Source organism: Triturus cristatus, chromosome 3_2, assembly GCF_964204655.1.
Source record: "Triturus cristatus chromosome 3_2, aTriCri1.1, whole genome shotgun sequence".
Lineage (NCBI taxonomy): Eukaryota > Metazoa > Chordata > Amphibia > Caudata > Salamandridae > Triturus > Triturus cristatus.
This window is the reverse complement of record NC_140584.1, coordinates 1,164,079,281-1,164,093,314: the sequence shown is the minus strand read 5'-3', so window position 1 is coordinate 1,164,093,314 and position 14,034 is coordinate 1,164,079,281.

Below are 14,034 nucleotides of genomic sequence, written 5' to 3'. Positions count from 1 at the left end.
CGCAAGTTATAGTAAGCTGAGCTAACTATAGCGACTGAATTTCTTTGTTTTGTACGAGTGAAATGTCAGCCTAACTATAACGTCCCTGTAACCTTTGTTTTTTCCCGTGAATTTCTAAGGTTTTTTAAATGCTAATTTTCAACTAAAACGTCACTGGAACCTGTAGTTTTTTCACTGAATTTCTAAGGTTTTTTAAATGCTAATTTCTAACTATAACATCCCTGATCCCTGTGGTATTTTAAGTGAATTTGCAATATTTTTTAACTAGCAGTCATGTTTGCAGAGTGGTGGGAAAAGAGGTCTGAGCCTCCGACCAGCTCTCAGGAATTCTGATGTGTAGAACTTACAGTAGGTACCAGGAGGGCTTCTTGGCCTCCAAGGTTCCTCTGGAGTAAAGAGGACTTCAGTCTTCAACCAGTTGTGTGCCAGGAGGCACGTTTTCAGAGTGATGGACAAAAGGGGCATGGCCTCCGAGGACCTCTTAGCAATCGCACTGTGTGGGACTTATTAGAGGTAACAGAAGGGGTAGTTGGCCCCTAAAGACGTCCTTGGGGGCCAACTGCCCCCCTATTACTCCTAGTAAGTCCCACACAGCAGGATTGCTGAGTTCTGATTGCAGGCCACACCCACTTTGTCCACCACTCTGCACACACGCTTGCTCTTGCTTGGGGATGAAGTCCCTTTCGCTGCTGGGGGTCCTTAGGTGCCAACTAGCCTACCCGTTAACTCCAGTAAGCCTCACACAGTGGGATTGCTGAGAGGCGGTCTCAGGCCACTCCACCTCTCTGCAAACACGCCTCCTGGAAATGTCGCGAAGATTCGTCAAACTGTGCCAAAGATATTGGCAAAAGAAAAAACGCTTTTTGAATAGAAGCAAGGTCCTAACCATAACTACCTACTGACAACTGTAAGTAGGTAATATATATATATATATACAGTCGCCAGTAGGTAGTTATAGTTAGGACCTATTTTCCATAGGAAATCCGCAACATTCTATTTGGAATAACGTTGGCGCTGCTTGACGAATCTTCGCACAATTTTCCAAACTTTTGGCCAGCTCTGGTCCACTCCTTTCCTGAAAATTTCACGGTGATTCGTCAAGCGGGGGCCGAGAAAAAAGGGGGGTCCCAAAACACGTTTTCCCCATGCATTTTCCCATAGGACCTGTTGACGCAGCTAGAGCCCGAACTGCTGAACGGAATTACACCAAATGTGGCAAAGAGGTAGTCCTCAGTTCATACTCGTGCCCTTTTGCTTAAATGGTGTAAATCCGTTCAGTAGTTCCTGAGAAAATTAGAGTTAAAAAGATAGATATATCTGGGCGGAGCCTAACCACACATCTCATTTTGAGATCTGATTGGGCGTCAGTACTTCATCCAAGAAGTGTTGGCAGCCATCTTGGGACCAACATACATGATAGCACCTCATTAAAAAGCATTGCATTTAATAGAAGGTTTTAAGACTTATAAATCATTTGTTGATGGTACCATACTCATTTTAGGAATTGTGGTGTGTTCTAAGGTGATTTTACCATGTGAAAAATCCTTCTGCTGTGATATCATTAATCATGTTTGAGAGAAAACTATTTTCTCATGTTTTTCCCACAGAAGTTTGGAAGGTGATCTATAAGCTAAACTGAGAGCATATTTTCTGTAAATTCACATTATCTTTCTCAGTCATGTGAGAATGAAGTCTGACATTCTCAGTAAAACATGTACATCCAACAAGGGCAGAGGCTGTCAGTTGATTCCTTTGTGTTCTACTGCAGCTTCCCAGAGTGTTCTAAAGAACAACTAGAGCGCTAACAGTCCTACTTATGACAAACGTATTGCACACCTGATTTAAATAAAGTGGTAACTCTTAAAACATTTAATTTAAAAAGGAACAAAATGAGGGGGTTCATTTTGCCATAGAAAGTATGATTAGTGCTGCAGAAAGAAAAATTAGGGCACATTTTGAGTGACTTCTCAAATCCTCTTCCATTTCATAAAAAAATTCTGAGTGGGTGGGTGTGTAACTGGGTGAGTACACGGCTGAATGATTGATTGTATGGTTGTGTATCTAGGTATGTGAGTAGGTCAAAGGGTGACTCAGTGTGTGAGTACATGTATGGCTGTATGAGTGGATACGTCAATGGCTGTATTAGCGAGTGAGTGGGTCTATGAGTGGCAGTATGGGTGAGCGAGTGGATATGTGTATAGACCAATGAATCAGTGAGTGGGTGTGTAGGTACTGGTATGGCTCTGTGAATGGGTTTGTGAATGGTTGTGGGAATGGCAGTGGGTGTATAAAATATTCTATATGGGTGTGAGTGGGAGCATCAGAGATGCTGTGGATGATGTCATCAGTGATGTCATCAGTGATGTCACTGAACATATCATGAGTGTTGTATTATGTGAGGTCATAAGCTGTGCATTACGGGGCGCAAGTTATAGTAAGCTGAGCTAACTATAGCAACTGAATTTCTTTGTTTTGTACGAGTGAAATGTCAGCCTAACTATAACGTCCCTGTAACCTTTGTTTTTTCCCGTGAATTTCTAAGGTTTTTTAAATGCTAATTTTCAACTAAAACGTCACTGGAACCTGTAGTTTTTTCACTGAATTTCTAAGGTTTTTTAAATGCTAATTTCTAACTATAACATCCCTGATCCCTGTGGTATTTTAAGTGAATTTGCAATTTTTTTTTAACTAGCAGTCATGTTTGCAGAGTGGTGGGAAAAGAGGTCTGAGCCTCCGACCAGCTCTCAAGAATTCTGATGTGTAGAACTTACAGTAGGTACCAGGAGGGCTTCTTGGCCTCCAAGGTTCCTCTGGAGTAAAGAGGACTTCATCCTTCAACCAGTTGTGTGCCAGGAGGCACGTTTTCAGAGTGATGGACAAAAGGGGCATGGCCTCCGAGGACCTCTTAGCAATCGCACTGTGTGGGACTTATTAGAGGTAACAGAAGGGGTAGTTGGCCCCTAAAGACGTCCTTGGGGGCCAACTGCCCCCCTATTACTCCTAGTAAGTCCCACACAGCAGGATTGCTGAGTTCTGATTGCAGGCCACACCCACTTTGTCCACCACTCTGCAAACACGCTTGCTCTTGCTTGGGGATGAAGTCCCTTTCGCTGCTGGGGGTCCTTAGGTGCCAACTAGCCTACCCGTTAACTCCAGTAAACCTCACACAGTGGGATTGCTGAGAGGCGGTCTCAGGCCACTCCACCTCTCTGCAAACACGCCTCCTGGAAATGTCGCGAAGATTCGTCAAACTGTGCCAAAGATATTGGCAAAAGAAAAAACGCTTTTTGAATAGAAGCAAGGTCCTAACCATAACTACCTACTGACAACTGTAAGTAGGTAATATATATATATATATACAGTCGCCAGTAGGTATTTATAGTTAGGACCTATTTTCCATAGGAAATCCGCAACATTCTATTTAGAATAACGTTGGCGCTGCTCGACGAATCTTCGCACAATTTTCCAAACTTTTGGCCAGCTCTGGTCCACTCCTTTCCTGAAAATTTCACGGTGATTCGTCAAGCGGGGGCCGAGAAAAAAGGGGGGTCCCAAAACACGTTTTCCCCATGCATTTTCCCATAGGACCTGTTGACGCAGCTACAGCCCGAACTGCTGAACGGAATTACACCAAATGTGGCAAAGAGGTAGTCCTCAGTTCATACTCGTGCCCTTTTGCTTAAATGGTGTAAATCCGTTCAGTAGTTCCTGAGAAAATTAGAGTTAAAAAGATAGATATATCTGGGCGGAGCCTAACCACACATCTCATTGTGAGATCTGATTGGCTGTCAGTACTTCATCCAAGAAGTGTTGGCAGCCATCTTGGGACCAACATACATGATAGCACCTCATTAAAAAGCATTGGATTTAATAGAAGGTTTTAAGACTTATAAATCATTTGTTGATGGTACCATACTCATTTTAGGAATTGTGGTGTGTTCTAAGGTGATTTTACCATGTGAAAAATCCTTCTGCTGTGATATCATTAATCATGTTTGAGAGAAAACTATTTTCTCATGTTTTTCCCACAGAAGTTTGGAAGGTGATCTATAAGCTAAACTGAGAGCATATTTTCTGTAAATTCACATTATCTTTCTCAGTCATGTGAGAATGAAGTCTGACATTCTCAGTAAAACATGTACATCCAACAAGGGCAGAGACTGTCAGTTGATTCCTTTGTGTTCTACTGCAGCTTCCCAGAGTGTTCTAAAGAACAACTAGAGCGCTAACAGTCCTACTTATGACAAACGTATTGCACACCTGATTGAAATAAAGTGGTAACTCTTAAAACATTTAATTTAAAAAGGAACAAAATGAGGGGGTTCATTTTGCCATAGAAAGTATGATTAGTGCTGCAGAAAGAAAAATTAGGGCACATTTTGAGTGACTTCTCAAATCCTCTTCCATTTCATAAAAAAATTCTGACATGCAGATTGAAACATGCACTTTCAATACCAGCAGCAGACTTCCCTGGTGAGCAGTAGCTTTACTACAGTGATCTAATAAGCAACTAGAGTGCTAACATTCTGAATTTATGGCAAATGTGTGACACATCTGAATGCCTTCTTGATGGAATCAAAGTAAAAAACTGAAAGTATTTCCTACTGAGGAGACTGCAGTAAATGAGGAAATAAGGAAACTTCATAACAAATAAATCTCCCAAGATGGCCACCAGAGACAAAAGAGCCCAAATGTAGCCCAAATATCACCCAGATGTAGCCCAAGTATAGCCCAATGACAGAATGTCCCAGAGTGTTCTAGCGAACAACTAGAGCGCTAACAGTCTTACTTATGACAAAAGTATGGCACACCTGAAGCCATCTTGATTGGAATAAACTGGTAACACTTAAAACATTTAATTTACAGAGGAACACAATGAGGGGGTTCATTTTGCCATAGAAATTATGATTAGTGCTGCAGAAAGAAAAATTAGGGCACATTTTGACTTCTCAAATCCTCTTCTATTTCATAAAAAACTTCTGACATGCAGACTGAGACATGCACTTTGAATACCAGCAGCAGACTTCCCTGGTGAGCAGTAGCTTTACTACAGTGATCTAATGAGCAACTAGAGTGCTAACATTAAGAATTTATGGCAAATGTGTGACACATCTGAATGCCTTCTTGATGGAACCAAAGTAAAAAACTGAAAGTATTTCCTACTGAGGAGACTGCAGTAAATGAGGAAATTAGGAAACTTCATAACAAATAAATCTCCTAAGTTGGCACCAGAGACAAAAGAGCCTAAATGTAGCCCAAATATCACCCAGATGTAGCCCACATGTAGCCCAATGACAGAAGTGTGCAAAACACTTATTTTTTTGTATTTGCAGTGTTATATAGTGCAGACTTGTCAGGTATTGGAGTGCTTTACATGAGCATTGGTTACATCACACAAGATCAAATTCATTTTGGTTGTAGACATGGGGAGATTATGTGATTTGACCAGAATCACAGAATGTTGAGCTGAAGCAGAAACTCCAACCTGGTTCCCCAGTTGCAAAGTCTGCAGCTCTGGAAGTAACACCACATCCTCTCCCCTAGGTGCAACATTTAATCAAGTGGTCAACTGGATAAAAAACATAAAGATTACAAATAATTTAAAAGTTCTTTGTCGCTATTTGAAAACTCAGAAAATATGTCCTCATTTTAGTTTTTTAGAGCACTAACCATAAGTTTGATGCAAATAAGACCCTCTCATATATGTAATTTCTAAAGTAAATGCTCTAGCTATTACAGTTTTGATTACATCAAGATGACGTCAGGCTTTCCACACTTTTGTAATAAACATAGAATGTTAGCAATCTAGTTGTTCATTGGGATACTGTTGAGAGGCAGAGGCCAGGGGCACGGACTCTGAAAATTGAAGGCAGGTAGGAGAGTGCAGAGGCAACAATTTGACCACACTGGGCAGGCAGGAAGGGCAGTGGCAGCACAACAGACTATGGAGGGCAGTGGAAAGGGGGGCTGGGGCAACAAACCAATAATACAGGACTGGCAAGAGAGGCTGTGGCAATGTAATAGACCATTGTGGGCAGAAGGAAGAGGCAATGGTAGTACAACCATACATGCCAACAGACCTGATTCAGCCAGGAAACGTCCAATGTTTTTAAGCTCAAATGGGCTTTATTTGATCTGTCTCCTGTCTACAATCTCCTCTTTTTCAATGTAACTCAAAGTGGAAAATCAATACCCTAGTATTTTCAAAATCTCCCTCTTACCAAGTTCAAAATGTTCGCAAGTATGGTACATTGGATCATGGTAGTCAGGAGGAATTGGGGTATGGACATGGACTCGGATAACAGAGGACAGGAGGGATATGGAGAGGTGCACCAAACTGACCCTACAGGGCAGGCATCAGGGTTTGCAGCAGCACAATACACCACACAGGGCTTGTGGGACAGTAGTGCAGCACAACAATCCATATAAAGCAATAGGGAGGGGATAGGACCATGCACATGGACAACAGAGAACAGAGGGGAAAGAGGCAATGGTAGCTAGCTGACCATAATGGACAGACAGGAGAGAAAGCTGCAGCATAACAGACCATAAAGGGCAGGAGGGACGGATCAGGGGCATTACAATGGAACAGATAAGCCAGGAGGGAGGGAATAGGGGTCTGCACATGGAAACAGAGGGCTGGGGGCAAGGGGGCAGGGCAGGAGCAGCAAGATGACCATGGAGGTCAGGCAGGATGGGCACTAGAAACAAGACACACCATGGAGAGCAACAATGAGACTATGATGGCATACACACAGACCATGGAGGGAAGGTGGGAAGGTGTCAGGGGCAGCTAGCAGACCACACAGGGAAGGTGGGAGGGGCCATAGCAGCACAGAAGACCATGCATGGCAAGCGGGAGGGTTAGTGGCAGCACAATGGCTATGATGGGCAAGAAGGAGGGTGCAGGGGCATGCACAAAGGACCATGGAGGATAGAAGGGAGGGTCAGGACCTGGGCACAGACAAGAGAGTTCAGGGGAAGGGGCCTCACAACAGACTGCACGGGGCAGGCAGGAGGAGCAGTTGCAGCACAACAGACCAGGGGGGGCAGAAGGGTGTGGCAGTAAAATGGACCATGGAGGACAGGAGGAAGGGGATAGGGGCATGGCATGTGGACAGGCAGGGTGGAGGTGGCAGGGACAGGTTACAGTCATCTGACAATGCTAGGCAGGTGGGAGGGGAGTGGCAGCTCAACAGAACACTCAGAGTAGACAGGAGTGGCAGGTCCATGGAACATGGTGGGCAAAAAGGATGGAGCAGGGGCAGGCACAAAGACATCGGAGGGCAGGAGGCTAAGCAGGAGGTCAATGATGGGCCATAGAATTGGGCAATGGAGGGCAGGAGGAGTGGACTGGTACATCATGCTAAATGGAGGGCAGTGGTAGCACATCAGACCATACATGGCAGGAGGGAGGAGGCTAGTCCATGGATTCAGACAACAGATGATAGGGAGGAGGTGTTCAGAGAAGGTGGGTATTAGGAACTTTATTGTTTTTAAAATGTGTGTCTGTGCGAACTACTTAAAATATGAACAAGTATGCAGAATAATCTCACTTTTATTCATGAAGAAGAGGACGTTTGTGACTGTGACTCTGCCCTCACTTGGCAGAAACACCCCCTGACCCTCCACCCCCCATCGCAAAATATAATGCCTGTGAAAAGGGTAGGTGGACGCAGTGTTATATAAAACATAGTCCCGAGAGCACGATTGAAAATGAAAACTAGATATAGTATATGGTATAAACTATGCACCAAAAAGTGTGATATAAGATGAACCGGGGCGTGAAATATAATATGCAATACATTGTGTGCAATGACAGATTCATTGGAGAGTGCGAGATAGCACAGGCACTAGCGCGTGCTATGCGATATGCGCCTTAGAGTGTAATATGCACAGGGCAGTGTTGTGTAACCTGACTAGTCTCTAAAGTTGTAATATAAAATATGTGCTGGGGAGTGTAACGTTACATATGCACTGTGACAAAGATATGGATCCCACATTGTAATATGTATGGCATAGCGCTGTGCGTTATAACATAGGCATTGAGGAAGGCACGTTAGATGGGGCAATATAACCCTTGCGAAGGCAAGTGTGGCATGACGTATTCACGGGGTGGTGTTACAGTGCACATGGGCTAGAGAGTGTCATAGCATACGCACTAGCTGGTGGAATACAACATAGAGGTGTGTGGCACTCGGTGGGCACTGGTGGGTGTAACACAGCATTGGGCTCAGCCAGGAGCACGCTGTGACTCTCAAGTGAGGTTTGTCTCCTTTCCAGAGAGTATAATAAAAAGTATTACACATCCGGCGGTGGATGTGTGTTTTATTAACCGTGAGGGGGGTTTCTTGCATAGTTTGGTCGAATTGTTTTCGAATCCCCTTTGAATGGCTTGGTGTGCGTGTGTATTAAATGTGCCTGTCAATAGCTACCCATGTTTGTATAAATAAACAACAAGGGTGTCTACTTGGAGAGTACCCACTGGCGGGGGCGCCGGGATTAGGCACGGTAGGGTGTCAGACACGTCAGAGCTTCACTAGCAGTGGAAATACATTCCACGTGGATTCATTGTATGCATAGTCGCCTTTTAATGACTATCACGCAAATCGTCATGGTGATAGGTACATACAGTTTGTCCAGCATGTCCTAGGTGTTTTTGTAAATATATTTAAAAACAAATAATAAAAAACAAAGGCCGGCCCCAGGGGATGGGGTCCCCGTGGCCATAAGTGGCCTGAGGAGGGGGGCAACGCAGCCCCCCTCCTAAAGAATTAAAAAAAAAAAAGGCCATGACCCGGGGGTTGGGGTCCCCGGGGCCTGTAAAGGCATTGGGAGGGCCAAATTAATTTTTTTCAACAAAAAAATTAGGTTGCAGGCCCTGGGGGATGGGGTCCCCAGGGCCAATAAATTAGAAAAAGAAGGGGGGCCACACAGCCCTCCTTCTTAAAAAAATAAAAAAAAATAAAAGACCGGCATTGCGCTGGAGGCCACGCCCCCTCCTTGCAGCTCTCTGCAAAAGCGCCCCCTGGCCAGTGGTAAGTTGGGGAATTAATTCCCCTTCAATACTGAGGGTCCCTGAGGGCCAACTAGCCCAACAAGTATCTCCAGTATGCGCCAGGGAGCTGCGTTGCAGACAGGTGTTCTGAGGCCACGCCCCTTTTTACACCTCTATGCAACGCAGCTCTGTGGTGCTTACTGGAGGTACCTAGTGGGCTACTTTGACCCTAGGGACCCTTAGGATTCAAGGGGACTTAATCTCTCAACATAGAACGGCCACAGGGTGTGTTTACACAGTGGTGAAGGGAGGGGACGGGACCTGTGGTGACGTGTGCAAACATGCCCTGTGGCGCGTTTTAAGTTGGGGAAATAATTCCCTTTCAATCCTGAGGGACCCTGGGGGCCAACTAGCCCACAAGGTGCTTCCAGTAAGCGCCACTGCTCTGTGTTGCAGAGAGGTGGTGCAGGCCGTGCCCCTTTTTACACCTCTCTGCAATGGCGCTTACTGGACATACCTAGTTGGCTATTTTGCGCCTAGGGACCCTCAAAATTCAAGGGGACCTAATCTCCCAACTTAAAAAACGGCCACAGGGCGTGTTTACACAGTGGGGAAGGGAGGGGACGGGGCCTGAGGTGACATGTGCAAACACGCCCTATGGCGCGTTTTAAGTTGGGGAAATAATTCCCCTTCAATCCTGAGGGCCCCTGGGGGCTAACTAGCTCACCAAGTGCTTCCAGTAAGCGCCACTGAGCTGCGTTGCAGAGAGGTGGTCCAGGCCGTGCCACTTTTTACACCTCTCTGCAACGCAGCTCTGTGGCACTTACTGGCGGTACCTAGTGCGCTAGTTGGACCCTAGGGACCCTCAGGATTCAAATGAACTTAATCTCCCAACTAAAAACGGCCACAGGGCGTGTTTACACAGTGGTGAAGGGAGGGGACGGAGCCTGAGTTAACGTGTGCAAACAAGCTCTGTGGCACGTTTTAAGTTGGGGAAATAATTCCCCTTCAATTTTGAGGGACCCTGGGGGCCAACTAGCCCACCAGGTGCTTCCAGTAAGCGCCACTGCGCTGCGCTGCAGAGAGGTGGTCTAGGCCGTGCCCCTTTTTACATCTCTCTGCAACACGGCTCTGTGGCGCTTACTGGAGGTACCTAGTGGTCTAGTTGGACCCTAGGGACCCTCAGGATTCAAGGAGACTTAATCTCCCAACTTAAAATGGCCACAGGGCGTGTTTACACAGTTGGGAAGGAAGGGGACGGGGCCTGAGGTGACGTGTGCAAACACCCCCTGTGGCGTGTTTTAAGAGGTAGTTTTAATCCCCTGCCCTATTATATACTAGGGGCTTACAGAGGAGGTCATGCTAATCACAGGGGGACCCCAACGCATAGTGTTCCCTAGTGTATGTAGGTGTTTTCACTGTATTCTGAGTGTCTTTTAACATAGCACTGGCTCTAGGACTGGTTAGTCAGACTCAGTTACCATCAGTATCCGTCTGAAAAAGTTGAGGGTACAGGATGATTTTGCAACAAGGCTTCTTTAAGCTCTTCTGTTTGTTCTTTCTCCACTTTATCCTTCTTCCTGCACTTTTCTTCGTCTTTGAGGACTTCTGTTGCTTCTTTCTGCATTTCTTTTTTTTCTTTGTGTGCATTTTTTCTTCTTTCTTCACATGTCCTATCTCTGTAGGCATAGTTGGAAATTAGCATTTAAAAAACCTTTGAAATTCACTGAAAAAACCATAGGTTTCAGGCACGTTATAGTTAGGAATTAGCATTTAAAAAACCTTAGAAATTCACTGAAAAAACCATAGGTTTCAGGGGCGTTATAGTTAGCTGGACTTTTCACTCGTACAAAACCATTGAAATTCCCCCATTATAGTTAGTTCAGCTAACTATAACTCACGCGCCCGCAATGCACTGCTGATGACGTCACATATTACATCACTCATGACATGGTCAGTGACATCACTCATGACATCTCAAATGACATCACTGATGACATCACTGATGACATCATCCTTGTAATAGAGTGGCAGACCTCCTCTCTTCCTAATATAACCTTTGATACACACATTCAAAAATAGAAACTAAAATTTTCAAAACAATGGACATACCAATACCAATTACAACAACCTTTTCAGTAATTCTAAGATCCACATACACATCCACTCATTCACCAACAGTCCTATACAGTCACTCATACATGTACTCTCTCATCATATGTACTCATACACCTATACATCCTGTTACACAACGCCACTCATCCATAGAGTTACTCACACACATAGTCACTCATGCTAATAAAGAATCAAATATCCATTTACTTGCATATACAGTTATACACACACTACCACACTTACTTCTACAGAAACTTACACATACTTAGTCTTTTAAACAATGTAAATGTATGTGTCTTGTAAAGCGCACTGCTGCCCTGAGGTGTCGTGGCGCTGTAGACCGCTGGGGAACCCGTCCTGGTTATCCCTGTGAGATGGTCCCTCCAGGGTATCTCCATGGTGAAACCAGGCATCCCCGGCGAATGTGGGGGGCCGTTGTGGAGATGAGGCAAGCTAATGCCCAGAGTTGCCGAGTGTGATCCCTGGTTAGAGTAGGCACTGAAGCGAGAATTATCGAGTCCGCTGACCCTGGTCCACGACCCTGCCGCGTCGGGAATTGAACCCTGGTCCCGGGCCGTCCTCTGCTTCCGGGTCTGCTGCCTCTAACCAGGGAGCCACACCACTCCACAATCACTTATAGAAACACATACTTATTCATACAGGAACTCTTTCAATCTCTCACTCTCACATATACTCACTTATATACACCAATAGTCACATATACTAGTTTAAAACATATGTAGTTACTCATAAAGACACTATTGAGACAGTCATTCACTCACTAACACACCCATGCACACACTCATCCACCCATACAGTCCTGCACACATGCTGTCTTCAACACATACAAACAGTGAGTCACTCATTCATGCACCTATGCACTACGTAATACCCCCTACCGAACCATACAGACACTCAGACACTCATACTGATACTCAAAAAACCAACTAATAACCTATATAGACACTCATGTAGCTACTCACCAACCCATGCAGCCACTTATACACAAAGTGAGAGACTGATACAGATATTTACATATTTAAACATTACTCACTAAGCCATGTATTCACTAAGATACACTTAATCAGTCAGTTATACAATCAATTTTTCAAAAACAAATCATCCATTTAGACACTTATATACCCATATATTCTTCCATCGACCTTGAGATATACATATATAAAACATATGTAATTTTCAGAAAAACACACATTCACTGGATGATGTCATCAGTGATGTCATCAGTGATGTCATTTGAGATGTCATCAGTGATGTCATGAGTGATGTCACCGACCATGTCATGAGTGATGTAATATGTAAACGTCATCAGCAGTGCATTGCGGGCGCGTGAGTTATAGTTAGCTGAACTAACTATAACGGGGGAATTTCAATGGTTTTCTACGAGTGAAAAGTCCAGATAACTATAACGCCCCTGAAACCTATGTTTTTTCCAGTGAATTTCTAAGGTTTTTTAAATGCTAATGCCTAACTATAACGTGTTTGAAACCTATGGTTTTTTCAGTGAATATATATATATATATATATATATATATAAAATCATTTATGGATAATGTGATTCTTTCTCACATTTGGTGCCTTAGAATATTATTTCCATTGGGAAACTACTTTGTGTTTTCCATTGGGAAACTATTGTTGTTGTTATTGTTGTTATTGTTGTTGTTCTGTTTCTTGGTTTATTTTTTTTTAGTTTACCTTACCATCAAAATACCGGTCTTGTCGGTCATATAGCGGCCAGGTAACAACCATTTTATCATGGCCGTGATGTTTGATAAGGTTAGTCCTTCATCGCTGTCTTCTGTCCTTGGTGGCAGTGCGGCGGGGGTTGGGTTTGGATGCCACGTTGAGCAGTTGGACGTGGAAGCGCCACTGGAGCTGCACCGGGAGGAGCGGGAGAGTAGCGCAGCCGTCATCAACTGCAGCCACCAAGAACAGGTAAAGCCAAGACAACCACATCACCGGCAGCCCCCTGAATCAGCAGGCCAGACCATTTATTTGACAAACCGAAAAGATTTGCTCTGCACCATCTGCAGGAAATTAAAACCGTCCGCTGCGTACTTGCCACCTCTTAACCCTCCCCTGCACTGCACCTGTACACACAGCTACCTCTCTGTATATATGTACTGCAGGTTGTCCACACCCTTCCTTGCCATGCTACCTCACACTTTGCTTTTTTGTCCTGGGGTTGTCCAACAGGTCAGCACTTTATCTGTTGATTTTCTGCTTGAACTCACTGGGAGTGATCTTTGCTGGCCATAGTTTTCGTGCCATATTTACGAACCAGGTGCTCTGCTGCTCACCAGGCTGTCTCACGCTTACACTACCCTGGTGATGAGGTAGTAGTTGTCTGGCATACAGGTTCCGTAAAAAGCAATCTCCTCAGCCACATGACTTGCCTTTTTATTGGGCAGCTTTACCCAGTCGCACCACGAGGGAAAAGGAAGACCTAGGTGCCCTTTGGCCAGCTACCTCAACCTGATCCTCCCTGTTTGTTTCTAATGATCAGTGAATCTCTTAAATGCCATACCCACAAAAACAATCCAGCACAAACTATTTTTTACCATTTTGTTTACACTGGTGGGCTGGAAGCCCTTTGAGCCCAATGGGCGTGGTGAGCCTGTCTGCAGCTGTTGGCTTAAAAACCAAGACCTTCAAGAACACAGTCCTATAAGATGGAGCCAGTTTAGGGCCATACATGTATAGTGTGTAGGAAGCAGTTTGGGGAGTGCTTGTTGGTTTTGGGGAAGTAGTGACAAAGGTGGCTCTGTTGGGTGTCAGTATACAAAAGCTTCAGTGTGTCTGTGTGGTAGTATGCCAATGCCTTTTATTTATGTTTTAAAAACCAACACGTAAATAAAAGGCATTGCCATTTACAATGCCAATAGCTCAAACTCTCACAACTG